This window comes from Triturus cristatus, chromosome 5_1, assembly GCF_964204655.1.
Source record: "Triturus cristatus chromosome 5_1, aTriCri1.1, whole genome shotgun sequence".
NCBI classification, from domain to species: domain Eukaryota; kingdom Metazoa; phylum Chordata; class Amphibia; order Caudata; family Salamandridae; genus Triturus; species Triturus cristatus.
In genome coordinates this window covers 206,585,020-206,602,704 of record NC_140587.1, presented here as the reverse complement: position 1 = coordinate 206,602,704, position 17,685 = coordinate 206,585,020, and positions in this window count along the sequence as shown.

Sequence of the window (17,685 nt, the reverse complement as noted above, 5' to 3'; positions counted from 1 at the left end):
CCTTAGCTTGAGAACCCAGTTTTTTACTGCTCTGATGTTTGAGCAAAAGAATAGCTATGTTTTGAATCAGTTAGTGTGAACAGAGTCATGTAATAGACATACAGAAAAGAAACCTTTAGAGTGGTCTCTATTTTATTGCGTAGTATAAACCTTAAATCCCTCTTTATAAGTAGTTTGGATTTTCGACCTGTAATTTTCCACTGGTGTGGACTGAATACCACACACTTGCAAATTACTGTTTATTTCTTCTGAGATTCAGACATTGGAATGAGGTTTGACCTGATGAATTAGATCTTCACTAGAGGTCGGCTGAAGTCGTGGAGTTTAACTCCATGGAACTCTGCTGAGCTACATAAAAACTCTGCAGAATTCCGTGGAGTTCCTCTCACACGCTCTCGTAGTAGGGTAGTACTGCTGTCAGTTGTCTGGGTAACATCCGGGCAATTCTAACATTTCCATTTCCATCGCGGAGTGGACACTGCAGACACCTGTGACGTTCAGTGTGCCCTGCTTCATGGCATAAGAAAGTGTGCTCTGCCTTTTTTCAGTCACTGGATTAATGAGCATCAATACAGCAGCATGGAAAAATAAAAACAACACACTTTGCTTACTTTATCCCTACACCACATTAAACGGACCTTCTCTCAAACACTGAACACAGTATTAGGGTGTTGCTGGAAGCGTTACCAGCAACATCCATGGCTTTTTGTCACTGTCCCTGATTTACAAGAAATCGTAACTCTGAGGCAGTGCCAAAAACATATGGGGGAGGCGTAAGTGAGGCACAACGAGGAGAAATATCTTTATTTCTCCTTGTTTTTCCTTATTCTATGTGTGTTGCATTCTGAAGCACACATAGAAAGAGGAAAAAGCTTTTTGTGATTGTTTTTTGTGCAGGAAGGTCTTCCTCCCTGCACAAAAACAATAATCCGCGCAACGCCCACTGTCCACCCCTTTCATGCTAACCATAACTTGAAAGGGGGCCTTATGAACCAGGCAGCGTTAAGCCAATTAAGTGGCTTGATGCTGCCTTGTACATAAGGCGCAGCCCCTATCGCCACCCCAAAGTTGGTAAAAGTGATCCTGTGTTGGCGATAGGGGCTTGTACATATGCCCACAATGCCAGCACGGCAGGGAAGAATCAATTAGGCTACCCATGCTGGACAGATGGGATTTATAGGGGACGCTGGAGTGAGAAGCGTGGAGTGGCAAAACTCTGTGAACTCTGCTGATGGAATGGAGACAAGAGGTTACCCAAATTTCCTTGTTTTTTTACCTTTTTTCCCCTATTATATTTCTGAAGGTATTCCCTGGTGTGATATGCATGTAGAAAAATCCGATATGTAGTACTTTTGTACAACTCAGAATGCTTGGACTGTGCGCTAACACTGACTGCTCCCAATTCTGGAATTTCCTAAGTACTTGTAAGGAGGGCCCGATTGTGTACTTGTGTAGTGAAAGTGAAGGAGGTGCCTCTAGATAAAACTCAACTGCCCTGAGACACATCTCCATAAAAGATACCATATTAAAGTGGTGTGGATCTATGGATCAGCATGGACACAAGCAATACACATTTAATTGTTGCTACTGACACATTAGGGAGACTGGGGTCTGGCAGTTGTATGAAACACACTAAGGAAAAGATGAGGGAAAACAGGTAAAAAGCAATAGCTAGAAGACAGGGATGCTGGTATCTGTTTTGGTATAACAACTCATGCCATTCACCACAACCATTTAAAGAAATGGTCTGTGTAATTAAAAAAAGTCTGCAGTGTACCATCTGTGCTTTTAATTTCCATGAATGTCCAGGTAGTTCAATAAAGCCTGGAGGGTTTTCAGTTTTAGACTGCCTTAACCTTTCTTTTGTATGTAACTCTAGCTTGTGATTTTGGTCTTTAATTGTATACCCATATTCATTTTTCTCAGCTACTGGCCATGCAAATTTAGCACATAAGGTTGGGTGTGTTCAATCATGAAAGTCACATGATCACCTATTGAAAAGAACCTTTTGCTTATTCAGAGTCATTTATTGCTTTAAATTGCAGAATCATATTTTTTTAATTAAAGATTTCAGTGCGGTACTCCTTCTTTCTTCAGAACGTTTATTTTCTTAGTCAGATGGTTTTCTGCCAAGGAGATCCTGAGGTGATGACATGGTATTGTTCCGTGTGTACTAAATAATTAGTTTACTTCTGCAAATGTTAAATAAGTAATTTGAATAATTTCAGAAAGTTAAACAAAGTAATTACAGTAATGCCACCGAGATCGTTTTGCATGAATGTCAGTACACATTTTGAAAAAACCATGATTTAGCTTTAATAAATCACTGTCACTATAGATATGGATGAAAATCCACTCAAGTGTGGAGTGTTAAGAACGTCTTGCAGAGCAAGAGCAAAGGTTTCATTGGCATCAGCTGCTTCTCTACACTGATCAGCCACCCTCGCCTTCTGATAAATAAACCCTTCCCTCATCCTTCATTTTAGGTCTGTGCTAAATTGGGTCTTACTTGTTCTATACTGAATGAGACACTTCGTCCAGCTTCGTCCAGCAATGCCAGTGCTTCTATATGCTGTGCGTGTTGAATTGCTTTATAAGGGCACCTCTGGTGGGTGCTACTGCCAACCTATTCTTACCATGCTGGGTCAATATCTAAATCATTGTTTTGCATTTTTGAATACTGCTATTGATTAATGCTTGCTCAATATAATTGTGCAACACATCTCACTTTTAATGTCGGAAAGAGGATTTCCAATTTCAAATTTAGGGGGATATTCTCAAGGAAGTGTGTGGTGAGAGTCGTTAGCCTCCTGGGCTTCACGCCTCTCACCGCCACTTCGGAAACGCGAGGCTGTACCCTTTTCTCAAGAATGTGGTGCAGCCTGGAGTTTCCCCCTGCGATGGCGCTAAGTTTCACGACTTAGCGCCAACGCAGACATCCTTGCACCAGAGTGCAAGGGTGTCTGTGTGCAGGGGAGGGTTGTTTATGTACAGGAAGGTGACCCTTCCTGCACATAAACAATCCTAAAATACAATTTTGCAACTTTCATGTGTGCAGCACACATCAAAGTTACAAAACGGCATTTTTTTAAAGGTTTGTTCATGTACAGGAAGGGACACCTTCCTGTTCATGAACAAACAATGGCATTTTGCTCTTTCCATGTGTGCTGCACAAGGCAGCACACATGGAAAAAGCAAAAATGTGGAGAAATAAAGCATTTCTCTTCATTTCGCCAACTTAAGAACAGGATTTTTCTGGCCACAAGTTCGGCACTGCCATCTATTATCGCCGCCCTTGATAATAGGTGGCAGCGTTGATCACAAGGGGTGTTGCAGTGGAACGCCCACCGCAACACCCACTGCACGCCCCTTTCATGCTAAATTTAGCCTGAAAGGGGCCTTATTCTCAAATTTAGCCTGAAATGGGCCTTATTCCCAAGGCAGCATTAAGCCACTTAACGTAGCTTAAAGCCACGTTAAGTGGGTTAACGCTGCCTTGAGAATAAGGCGCTGACCCTATTCCCATGGGAACGTCAGAAAAAGTGACGTTCCCGTGTCGATAGGGGCTTCAGAATATGCCCCTTAGTCTCTCATTTTCTCATGGATGTTGCCCAATAATGGCTTATTTCAATTCTAAATGCACCAAAATGCAAAGCTCACATTTTGTTTCCCCTCGTGACAACCTTTGTATAATCAGCCTCCTAGGGTTGGTGAAAACTCAAAAATGTCTTAGAGCTGAACCGAAAAAGAAATCTGTATAGTAGATGTTTCTATAAATATGACTTCATCAGTGAATTTAAATTAAGTCTGTTTTCTACATAACTCTTAATTTAAAAAAAGTAATCAGCTGTAATATAATGAATACACATTAGTATTGTGCTTTCATTGCTGGCAATATATATTAACTTCGCCACCATTACCAATATTTTAGTACCAATCATGACAAAAAAAGTAATATAGGCAAAGTCAGTTGAAGTTGAGGCTTCGTCTTCCTCCTCTTGAGAAATAATACATTAAATAGAATTGTATTCGATGGATTGAATACTCCAGTATTAATGTGAAAATCAAACTCTACATCCTTGATCTCAAATGATATCCAAGAATACTTCTCTGTATCCAGTAAGTCTTTGTTAACTCCAAATGAAAGTTTAATATGTTTCAATCTCCTGTCAACATACTTTCAACTGCAGTAACTAGGTATGTTGATTGACTAGAAAGGAACACTAAAACATGAGGAATTATATACTGTGAATCCATGATGGGCACCAACACTGAACATTTAGTTTGCCTGGACCCCACTTGAATGTTTCCATACTACAGTTTATAGGCTTAAATACTTTAGAAGAATTCCTCTGCCACACATTAAGTCAGCCATTTAGGAATTCTCGTTCATGCCTGTCTCACATATGCTCCTCAAGTGCTGTGATCTGTGACCTGCATTCACTTCTTTGCGCTCAGCTGGAAGGTGGGCACAATACTATGACCTGTCTCATGATGTGCATATTCAGAAGAAGGAAAGACTGTAGCTGCATCCATAGTGTTACTATTACTTGGAGAGAAGTTTCACATCTTTGCATTATGCGAGACTTGAGTAGAAGCAAGGAAGCTATATGTCCCATGAAAACATGCAAGTCTCAGTGGCCACAGCAATTTTGAAGTTATTGAGTACAAGTTCCTCATGCTTCAGAGTGCCCTTGCCAATCAAGATAGATTGTTGCTCGAGACAGGGAATAGCTGCCAGAGTTAGTAGATAACCTTGGAGACTGTTGTGATAATCCTTTGGATTCAACAGAAGTTCGAACTGATTACAGAGAAGTGTTCTTAGGATTTTAATGATATTTTTTTGGAGACAAAAAACTGTTGCTTAAGTTCTGCTTCAGAGCCATCCTTTAAGGATTACAAACTTGATTTACTTGCATACCTTGTTTATGAATATGAAGAATGGGAAGGATCCTCATCACTTTCATAAACTGATACATTTCTTGATGCGCATAGTGTGTGAAGGTAGCGATATGGGTTTGGAAAGTGATTGCTTGTTATGCAGGTGAGCTTCATAATTCTGCTGAATGTTTGTTATGTTTCAGTCTAAGAAAACAGCCTTGAATGTATTTTTGAATCAGAGAGTGTGTCCTCAACAGATGGTAGTTACATGCCCAGTATAAGAAGAAATATAATTAAAATCATTTTATTTTAGTTTTGCAGATAGTATCTAAATGTCTGTACTAAGACTTTTTAGAGTACCTCCACATCTGAGGGAGTCGAAAACACTGAGATAGTCCAAAGATGTACTGTTTATAATTGTCACAACCCTTGCATAACCAAGTGCCAGAAAGTGAGGGCAATCCCTTCTTCTCTCCGGGTACGCTTACTTCCTCTATGAGATTCCAGGATAGTGATATGGTTATGGATGTTTGCAAAGGTAAAAGAGACCTGGGAAAGATTGAGAATGAATTTAAATGGTGGATGTTCAGCCATGGTGGTTCTGCTGGACCTGTCTGCAGCATTTGACACGGTATTGTATGTTACGCATCTAGACTAGCTAAAATAAGATGGCATTCATGGCAAAGCTCTCTCATGGATACAATCCTATTCAGAAGGAAGATCCCAACAGGTGCATCTCACCCTTTTTCATTTCCCCCGAAGCCCCTTTTATATGGACTCCCACAAGGCTCAGCCTTGGGCCTGACACTGTTCAATTTATATCTGGCTCATTTGGTGGGCCTCATTAAATCCTGGGGTGTGCAGATGGTATCATATGCCGATGCCACCCAGCTCCTATTATCCTTTCAAGAACATTGGAAGTTGTTCTCAACCAACTCAAGGAGTGGCTTAAGGGAGTGGACGGATGGATGGATGGATGCGAACTCCCTCAAATTAAACTCTGATAAAACAGAAGTTATCTTCTTCGGTCCATGTGGTCCTCCCCACACCGAGCCCCAGGTGACTGGAGGACTTCATTCCCTCCCTGGTTCCCACTGCCTCTGCCTGTAATCTTGGTATAAACTTTGGTTCAGTTCTATCCTTCTGTGCCCAAATTAAGAAGATTTTGTCAGTATGATTCTCTAAACTGAAATCGCTGAGGAAGCTGCTGCACCTTATATCCTAGGACACACGAATAACAGTGGTTCAAACACTGGTTACCTCCCACCTGGAGTACGCCAATAGTCTATATGTGAGCCTTCCTGCCTTTCTAATTCAAAGACTTACAATTTTTCAAAATGCAGCAGCAAGACTTATCCTAAGAGTTCCTCTCTGGAGGTCTATTACTCCCATTTGAAGCAGTTACATTGGCTGTCAGTCATCAAGTGCATTAAACTCAAAGCCCTCAAGTTGGTGTTTAGAGCATTTTCAGAGGAAGGTGCACTCTATCTGAGAAACAGACGTCTACCCTATGAGCAACATGGATCACTCAGGTCCGATCATTTTTGCCTGATGCAGGTCCCCAATTTTTCTAACAACTGGTGGTGATTCAGTCTTGTTCTGTTTTGTTGTTATTGAGACATGAACAGGTGGTGATCATTTAATTTATGATGAGACTAAACAATTTAACTTGCATTGGTCTTCCATCTTGTGCATATGGACATCATTTGCATGACAGAATGGTCACAGTTTCAGATCAGCTTCTTGACAGGTAGTTGGACCTCGAAAGGTATATATGTGACTTGCACCTGATCCCAGGCCCAGATTTGTGAGACGTCTAAGAGGATACAGGCAGCTGCTGCTCTGACTTCTAAGAATAAAAGCAGCCGCGGCTTGTGCCGGTAAGAGCGGTGGGGCGGTGGGACCGGGTGGGAGGGATTTCAACAGACGACGATGAGGGGAAATAATGATTTATTTAATTTCCCCTCACAGTCGTCCGGCGAATCCCTTCCCAACCCAACCTCACCGCTCTTACCTGCACGGGCCGCGGCTGATTAAGAGGCGGTCAGTAATAATGGCCAGAAGCTTGGTTTTGATGCTGCGGAGAGGGTAAAAGCAGATTAGCTATATGGTTCGGGTTTGTGATTTGCCAGGGTTCCAGGTTAAATGTTGATGAAATGCTGAAGCAAGAGGGAAAGAAGTTGTGTGGGAATGTATGTGTATGGCTGTTGCTGAGATGAATGGTGTATTAGTTGGATTCTGGTATAGATGTTAGAGATTTCAAAGAAGATGAAGGAAGGGAAGTAACTGTATCTTTATGTTGAGGCTAGGCAGTCCCTAATTTGAGCCAGTGGTTGCCGGTGGGGGCCGTTGGAACTTATTTTAGGGACGGGCTCTCATTTTTCTACATTGAACAGTTGACTAGAACACTAACCTTTGGTGTGGCCAAACTCAGGAAGAGGTGGTGTGGCCAAACTCAGGAAGAGGAGGAGTTACTCGCGGTTGCCGCCGCCGCTTGCTGTCCGTTTTGCTGTCGCTGCCGCTGCCTTGTTGAACGGCTGAGCGGCTGAACGGCCGAACGGCTTCACGGCTTCACAGCTTCGTTGGCGGCTTGTAGTCTGCCGCCTGACGCTCCCTCCTCTCTCCTCGCTAACGCCTTCATTCTTTTTGGGGCGAAGCTAACGAGGCTAACAAGGATAACAAGAGCACGGCCACTACACTCTGCGGCCTGGTGAGCTGAAAACGCTTGAAAAGGCTGTGTGCACCGGAGGGAGATGCCGGATTGAGATGCCGGGCCGGGGGTTTGGCCTCGACCATGCACTGTGTCAGGGCTCCAAGGGGTGCCTCGACAATAGTGGGCACAGTGTTGGGCGGAAGTCATTGGCCAGGAAGAAGAATACGGGCCAGAGGCAATGGCTGGACCAGGCTGAATCCGAAATGGAATCTAAAGATGGCCGCCGTTTTCTAATCTTCGCGGCGGTCTAGTTTATTTTTTCCCCACAGGTGTTCAGAGGCAGTTTGAGGCGCGCGCGCTGGAACAAACGCGCACTTCACCGAAGAATTTACGAAGTACGCAGGTTTAGACTTTGGCTCCTCAGAATAGTGCAGAGTATTACCTCGTTGGGTTTCGTCCGGTATTAGTTCGCTACCTCCGTCGGAAGTAGACAGAAACAGAGTAAACAGTTAAGGTTCTCTCCAAGTTTTTTGACAGAAAAAAGAAGTTTGCTGAAGTATCAGTTGGTGGCGCCTCTTCCCTAGTAATCAACTTCAGCTGGTGAAAGCAGCTCGCCGATGAATATCCAACGCTGACAGAACCAGAAGGAAGAAAGAAGATATAAGCTAAGTGACCAAAAGAAATGATTAGAATATGTCAGAACTAATTGTAAATCATTGTATATAGTTAGAGACTTAAAACAATACCTATCTGAAAATAAGATATACAGCAATATTCCTGCAAGGAAGGAAAAGAACGTTAAAACACTCAAGAGACGATATTACAGAACAGCTAAGAAAAGACATAGACTACTACAGGTTAGGAAATTAGATATAATAAACGAAGAGTTCCTTCAGAAGTAAAGCACACACACACTCAAGTAAGTAAGATAGGCTTACCCCCAAGAACAAGAAAGCATAGGGGTAAATCAGGAAATAATTACATTAAGTGATATCTTGTTGACAGGTGAATTCCAGGGGTGCTTTTTTCAAAAGAAAAAAGAAAGAGAGACAGTAACAAGAATAATAGAGGAGAGGCACAGTACTTGGAACTATGGGTAGGTAAGGAACATAGGAGGAGAATAGAATGTTGGAATACAGTTAAGTGTAAAGATTATAATTTAATGCTTGATTTCTAGATTCTCTCAGTTGACCACGCAGTCTGCAGATTGAATGAAGAAGCAGACGAAGGAGAGAAGACAAGTTTCAGGACCAGTCTCTTCTTGTTTATTATTTTATCCACTCCCCCTTCCCCCTTAGGGGTAGATTTGAGGGTCTAGATATTTAGCTGGACCACAGAGATATCCTTAAAGGGGAGTTGGGAATTAGTGTCTCTGTTCCCGTGCAAGACATCTGAAGAATACTCTTGAACCCTTGGCACACTGCTGGCTGCAGGGCTGCTGGGCTAGTCCTGGTCTGGCCTGGCCTCTGGATCGTCCTAGGACCATTGCATTGCTCTGGCTGGCTGGCTGAGAGAGTAGAGAAAGCTAGCCACAAGCAAGCAAGATGTGTGCGAGCTGGCCTAAGGTCTACCCAGCCTTCCAGGACTTGGACCCAGAAAGCATGAACAAGTGAGTGAGAGGAGCGGGGGTTTGGGAACCTACACCTGTCCACCCGGCTGATAGGGGGTGGACAGACCTGGTGAGATATCTGGTGAGGCATCTGGGGAGGACCCAATGGGACTTCTGCTGCAGGACTGTCATTTTGCCACAAGTTTGCAGCGTGTCGGCGGGAGCCACAGGGTGTAGTGGACTGGGGGTTGATTCAGGGTCATTGGCACTCCAGCCACACCCCTTTAGTGGCGCTACAAAGTAATGTGGAAAAAGTGGAAAAGTAAACACAAGCAAACGCAGTGAATAAAAGGTAAGTGATACTTACTCAGGGTGTCTAGGTGTTTGCCTTAGTGGTTTGCGGATGCCATCTGGGCACTCAGCGATTACACTCTTGGCCTGGAACATTGAGATAGGGAGACAACCAAATAACAACCAAATAACAAAAATAAGGAAACAGGGAAACGGCGAATTATGAGGTTAGGATGAGACAGAGCACCCTTCCCTCCAAAGAAAAGGAGGAAAAAAAACAAGGATTGATGGCTAAAATCAACAAAGCAAAAATTGAGCGGGAAGCTCAAACATTAATTTTGCCAGTATTTTAAATCTTCGTAAAATCAAACAATGCACCAAGCAAGTTTGACTTTTTAAAAGACCCAGCGGGAACAATGCTTACTAATCAAGAGGAACAAAAACAATTACCAGTACCACTCACACCAACAAAGAAAACAATAACAAGGGACGCACAAATTAATGATACAAATGAAACAAATGACACAAATGTGACCATAGGTTTAATTGGGGTTCTGTCAAAACAAGTATCAACGGAACACAAAGATAACTCATGGGGATCCATAACAGACTTGGAACTTCTCACAACTAGAGAAAAATCCCCACAATCGACTAAATACCTACAAGAGGAGTCCGACAATCCATTTTTGCAAAAAACTCAAGAATAAACACTAAGAATTGGGGTTCAACAACCAATTGAGGTACAAGTAAAAATCAATAATCAACCATCAAAGCAAATACACCACGTGGAAGTAGTTCAAAACATCCAGGCTCCATCAAAAACTATACACATTTTAACACCATCACCACTAAAACAGTCGCCCACAACACAGAATAATTGAAAAAGGGAAGCATCAGAATGAGACAACCTAAGTTTGAGCATCGAATGCATCAAACGCATGGCATCCCATAATACGGCGGAAGAGCCAGAGGAACATAGCATGCCCAATAGGATGCCTAATAGGATGCCCAATAGGATGTCCAACAGTAATGAAAGTACACTAACTCGTGCCAAAACAGCAAGCGAAACAAATTCCAGCACCAACCTGCCCAAAGGTATGAATCTGTGTCAAATCCTCGAGATAAACGACTCAGTATCAGTAACTAACACAGTGCCAGCAACTGACTCAGGAACCATAAGGGATATCTGCTTTAAATGCCACAACTTACTTTAGAGGCACTGAATTACCAATCAAATAAGATGGATGTCCAAGTAGACCTGCTTAATATCATGGCAAACGCAATATCAGGGATTGATAAAAAATTGCCCAATTTGAACTCCCTAATCACACGGACACAGGCTTGCACAACTACACTAAATACGGAGTGTGCCTGTTGCCCAACAATTGATAAATTAGCAACAATCCCGGAAGTCCTGACCACTCTCATTGAGGATCTAACGATCAAAGTAACCAACGATAATTGCAATAACATACTTGCAAGGCCTCAGCATAACACTGTGAAAGAGGATTCAAGCAAGGTCAGCGCAAACACAGACTCAGCATTTGACAATCAATTGATAGTCACCACAGAAAAACCACATATGGAGGATAAGCAGAAAAATTCTATCCAACTTACGCAGGCGAACCTGACACGATGCATGAAGAAAAGGCTAAGAAAACAACAGAAGTGTGAAAAGACCACACAAATTAGAAGAAGCTGGGGGCAGTCAACATATGCCTCAAATGAACCAGTAAGAAAACTGGCTCAAAAGCAGGACTTGCAACTGAACAAATAACCATATCTGATCTTTACTAAAATTTCAAAAGTAAATAAACAGTCAAGAGATGGTCCTGCCACGGCGAATATTACAACCGAACTAGCTACCCAAGAAATACAGGCAAAATTTGAAAAAGTGGAGGTACCAAAGAGGGGCCCACCGGTTACAACAGAAATCTGCTTGGATAAATCGTAAACGAGCACCTCAAAGAAACAAGGGGTGAAGTAAAGAAGCAACTTCTGTGATTAGAAATACACCTAATTTTTCAGGAGAGATATCGTGCGAAGGAACCAAACACCGGCATAATGTGATTGGCAACAAACCCCATCTTGCTGACACAAGTGATACAAATCAAAGTATCTTTCAACCACTTTATAAATCAAAGGGTAGGCACGATACATTAAACAGGGGAAACTTACTAAGGCTCCTTCAACATATGCCATCACTGTCCAATACAACAAGTGCAGATATGCTGAGAGTTCACTTTGAACCAAGGGATCAAGATTCCCCCCAGGAAAACACCGTAGTGACCTGGATAAATCATCACATTCCAGAAGCGGTGCTCATGGAAAAAGACATCTTTAAAAATTGGGGAATTGCAATAATGATACCTGAGCAAGAAAAATATCTGCTAATTTTACTTGAACTATCAAACAACGCCAACTACACAAAGAAAGTCAAGGAACATTCCCACAGTATATTGAAAGGTACCTTGAATATACAACTAGGTCAGAATTACAAAAACCTAAGTATATCTGTCAGAACACAGGAGGAGACAAACATAAACAGAATAGTAAAAGACAAGGCACCTCAGAAAATCCGATGGAGGGAGCAATATAACAAGACTAGTAGTGAAACACAGAGTTGCACTCACCATACCTGACACAAAAGAGCATATTGCTGATCTCTCGGGGGACCCACAAGCGCAGCTCGACACAAAATTGTCAACAGCTGTAAATATTAGCACTCCAAGCCTTTATCAAAAGACACAACATAGTCTCAAAATTGTCTCCTGGAACATGGCAGGTATACAAAAAGCTCTTAAACAAGTCACAGCAATAAATAAACTGTGAGAGCGAGATATTTTATGTCTACAAGAAACCTGGGCCACAGAGCCGGTACATCAGGAAGGCTATGTTGGTTTCCACAAACTAGCCACCAAACAAAATCGGTACAGAAGACCATCAGGTGGGATCTCGACTTATGTTAAACATGTAAAACAACTAACAGTAAGGATCATAAATACCGACTCACATATGCTGCAGGCACTTGTAGTTGAGGGAAAAGAGGACAGGTAAGACAGCGTTTCACTGCTCATAATAAACGTATATCTAAATGCATTTGGTCAGTCGAAATTAGAGGCCACAAAATCCATGATTACACTAAATACAGGAAATTCTATGCACGTGCTTGTCACCGGCAAAATTACTTGTGGGGGACTTCAATTTGCATGACTTGAGAACGAAGCAGTGCGAAAGGATGCACTTAACTAGCGCTGAAAGAACTTTCAATAACTTCTTACAAAACTATGACCTCAAGTGAGTTGAGAATTTATTAAAAAGTTCAGACCCAAATAGCCCAGGGATGACCACCTTTAAGAATTGCTCAACAATTCAGATGACACTAGTGATCACGCAATACTCCAGGTTGAACTGAACATTACTATCAAACAACGGGAAAGAATCACCACGGTAGCTCAATCGATAGGCATTGAGGAATATGCCCTGGTCAGAAGAATAAAATGGAACAAGCATCGGGCTACTGCATTTAAGGCATGGAAAGAGGAACAAGAACGCACAGGCAAACATTCTGGTGTTGAGCCCAGTATGGAAAATTGGACAGAGTGGACCTCTGCCCTGAAAACAGCTCTGAACAATAGCAAGAAAGCTGACCTCAAACCAAAAGAGAAACCTATTGTACAAACCGTGCATAATAACACAAAACTTAGTGGCATAACTCGCAACCTAAACAAGGCAAAAAGAGCTCATAAGATTGCAGGCACGAAAAGAATACTGGACAAGCGCAACAAACGGCATAATGAGTGGAAACACTTGCTATGGACGCTCAAGCAAAATAAGCTTGTGGAAGAGTGGATCAAGATCCATGAGCTAACAAAAGCCTGATAAACATCGACAACTTTGGCAATACATAGCCTAGCTGGAAAATGATAAATTGGAGAGGCGTAACTATGTACACGCCGACGCATGGTTGAGACATGTTTCCACAATTTATGTCGAAAAGGAAGGCTGCACTGAACCCGGAAGGAGTGTGGATTGCTCCACGGAGAGTATAAACAACGTAGTGGAACTTACTACTGAAGCCATGAGCAAAGATCAAAGATCAGCTGTTGAAAAAGTAGTTAAAAAGAGAAAGACGGGGCACCTGGGCCTAATGGCCTCCTGGGCGCAATTTTTAGGGAAGATCCAACATACTGGGGAGAGTCCTATCCAATCTATTCACTGAATGCCGACTACAAGCCAGGGTGCCAGACTCGTGGCGCGGGTCAATTTTACAACCTATATACAAGAAAGGTGATAACACAGAACCAAAAAACTACAGATTAATCACCCTCCTGGACATCGAAGGGAAAGCCTATGCAAACCCCTATTGACAGAATTAAACAGATGGGTCGAAGAAAATGAAATCCGTCCCCCCTATCAAACAGGGTTCCGCAAAGGTTGTTCAACAATCGATAACATCATGGCAATATCATATTTAAGCCAGCAAGCCAACGTCAAAAATAAAAAAACAGTCTTTGCCTGTTTTGTAGACTACTCAGCAGCCTGCGGCGGGGTGCCACGCTGTAAGCTTTGGTCCAAATTGCGCAACTAGCAAATTCCACCAGGCCTCCTCAACGCCATTATCTCGTTATATAGCAATACTCGGATCAAAGTTAAATTAACAAAAAACACTACAACAGAAAAGTGTCTTACAAATCGAGGCCTAAAACAGGGATGCATACTTGCCCCAACACTTTTCAACTTGTATACAGCAGACCTGGGCAAGACGCTCCATAACGCCAATCTTTCAGTCCCTAAAACCGGAGCCAATAAGCTCCAAATCTTACAGCATGCGGACGATCTAGTGGTGATGGATTATACAAAAACAGGGCTACAAAGGGTGATGAATACAAGCCCCAGCTAGGCCCGCAAGAGACAAGGGTTCGCTCTTCTGTAACGATATCTATAAGGAAGTTGGCACGGAAACTGCAAAGTACAAAAACAACGTTTATTAACCCTTAAGGGTGGTCCTACAATCCACACAACACTCTTCAGTATTGCAAGGAGTAGCACACAGAACTTGCGTACATTGTCCCCTTTTATACACAACAGAGGGGCTCATGAGTGGGTGGATACCACATGAAGTCGAAGAACATTACCATTTAGGGTCATTCTCGATACCAAATCAATACATGGGCGGAGCTAACACATTCCTTGGGCCCGCGAAAACACATGGTCAAGCAAAGCTAATTATAACAGATGTGGTCAAGTCTGGGCATGCGCCAGATGGACGAGAGGGCTATTTATAAACTGTTGCTAGGCAGATTACAAGAGCAACTAACACAGAGGTCGGACTCTCCTCGTGGTGAGCACGTGGCAGCATGTCAATACAAAATGGAGTCCGGACTTCGGCCAACATAATGAGGAAAACACGATAAAAGGGAAACACTAATGTTTTCAGTGAATGCTTAATCACATTCTGCCTTAATTTACAACAGACGACCCTTTCAGCATTTACTGAAGACATCCGGTTTCCAAGAATAATCATCGTATATGTCAATTATCATCATTCCTTTAACCTCTTTAGCTAGACCCTTCTGGCGGGCAACATCGGCAATAGCTTTCTTATTTGGAATGCAAAATGAAATGCATACGGAACAGCACAATGGTCCACATTGAATACACATACAGAGAAGGAACATAATTGCTACAATAATGCAGAGACCAGTTAAGACCTTCCATCCCCAGGCAGTAACCAACGCCCAAAACCATCCAGAAAAGGACCAAGTGCCGTTTTCTGTGTGGATTTCAGCTGCTATTTTATGCAGCTTATTAATGGCGTTATAAACGGATGGCGTATGATCAGGGATGAACACACAGCAGCTACTTCCAATAATTTTACAGGCTCCTCCTCGATCAGCTAGCATCACATCCAATACCATACGATTCTGTAATGCAACAATCCTGGTAATCTGTAATTCTTCCGTAAGATTCCCAAGAGCAGCAGCAGTCTGATTAGTCACAGCTTCTACCACTCTTGTTAATCTTCGGATCTTCCTACTATTCAAAGCAGCTCCAACAAAGAAAAACAGTCCTAAGTTGAAATCAATATACTGTTGCAAGCTAGTATCAGTTTGATCCACCTCATTAATAGATAGAGTACGTTTATATCTATTTACAGTCACATTATTCAGCAATTTCAAATCCTTATGATATGACGCGGGTGCTAGAAATACAGGAGGTAATAGGAATGATACATAGCATACCCCAGACCACCCAGCCGGCAAACGGTAATAACCTTTATTTCCACATACAAAATAGGTATTATGGGATGCTAGGAAGGTGCTATTATTTAACCCATCAATGTTTAACACAGTTATACAATCACTGACACCGACAGGGATAAAACCCACACTCTGGACGCACAGGTCCGCTTGGGCTTGTGCCACTTGGATTACAAATTTTTCCTTCCCCACAGTGTCTCTGGTATTCGTGAAGATATAGGGAATGGATTCATTGTCCGGTCGGTACTCTTCCCATTCCCAAATTGTCCCATTCGCTTGTGGATATCCATTCTTGTCCTGATGGCATTCTTTATTAAGTCTGAAAAGCAATCGTCCCACTGTCGGTTTTCGAGTGGCAAACAACAGAGTGTACCATGCTCTACAAGAGCCATTGTGAGAGAAAGGAAGGGGTATGAATGGCGTACCTCCTTTCTTCTGATGGGCTGGCATCATCCCACATATCCAACAGTTCGTAGCATTTGTAGCAACGTGGGTGTGATGCAGCATCTGAATGAAAGTGTTATTCAAATAGGATTGTCGATGCTTCAACTCTTGGTATGGCAATGTATAAAAGTAGTGCTCCGCAGGCACTGGAGTCGTCAACACAAGTGTCTCTCGGGCAGGAGTTGCCTCCTCCACAAACCATGTGGTTATACCAATGATAGCTACTGTTAGCATGAACCCCAGTGCACAAAGAATTTTCTTCTTCTCCATGTCAAAGGAAACAATACCCTGGTATCTTCCTGTAACTAAAAAGGTCGTTCAGAACTCTTCCCCTTGGGCAGCGGTTGATTTCTTCACCAGCGGGCCAAGACGGGTGTCACTACACTAATGCAGGGCTGATCCCCCCCCCTTGCCTCATCGGCTCTCCGTTTCACTAACCCAAGGGCCGTTCTGACAGTATGTCCCGGTACTGGAAACCTCACTTCCTTGGTCGCAGATGATATCGCCTTCCTCCAGAAGTCGTGTGGTCCGAAAAGAGCTCCTCAGTGTCGTTTGGCTCTGCAGCACGGCCTGTCTCTGCTGCTAGGATGTCTCGTTGATCGGTCAGCACGGCAGACTCCACCAATCCGGGCGGTACCTTTCGACAGTGCAAGGAATGGATCCAATTCTTCCTGTTCGAGACTCGCACAGCCGTCCTCGTTGCAAGAAGGACTTGCTCAGGTCCGACCCATCTCGGCTCCAAACTGTTCGATCTGTCGAAAACCTTTATCATCACATGATCTCCAGGCCGGAGACCATGTCCTTCGCCAGTAGACCGATCAGGGAGCGCCTCTCGGACCTGTTGATGAATAGAAACCAAGTTATCCGTTAACTGTGCCAGATAATCACTCATCATCACACAGGGTACATCATACACAGCCTTAGGTCTTGGTGGACCCCAAATATTCATTGGGCGTCCAAATACAATCTCATAGGGTGTAAGGCCGGTTCGAGAGTGTGGCACCGACCTAATTGACAATAACGCCAGTGGCAAAGCGTCTGGCCAAGTCAAAGACGTTGAAGCTTGAATTTTGGCAATCTTAAGCTTCAGTGTACCATTATATTTCTCGACTAGTCCTGCAGACTGAGGGTGGAACACGGCGTGAAACTTCTGGGTGATGCCTAGGCCCTTCAAGACATACTTTATAACATCCGCTACAAAGTGAGGGCCATTATCACTCCACAGAAGTCTACAGACGCCGTATCGGGGGAAAAACTCTTTCAGCAATAGCTTCGCTGTAGTCATTGCAGTATTGTCTTTCGCAGGGTACGCCTCGACCCATTTACTGAAGGCGCAAACCACTACTAGAACATACTTCAAATTGTTACAGCGCTCAAGCTGGATGTAATCCATCTGCAGAACCTCAAAGGGTGCAGTGGGTGTCGCAAATCCTCCTGCTGGAGTTCGCGTGCCTTTCCCTGGGTTATACTTCAGACAGATCATACAGGTCTGCACCACCCTCTTTGCCGTGCTAGCAATCTCTGGATGCTCCCAGACTTGGGTAAGCAATTTCACAATCGCGGAAGCTCCAACATGTGCTAGCCCATGTGCCATCTGGACCATA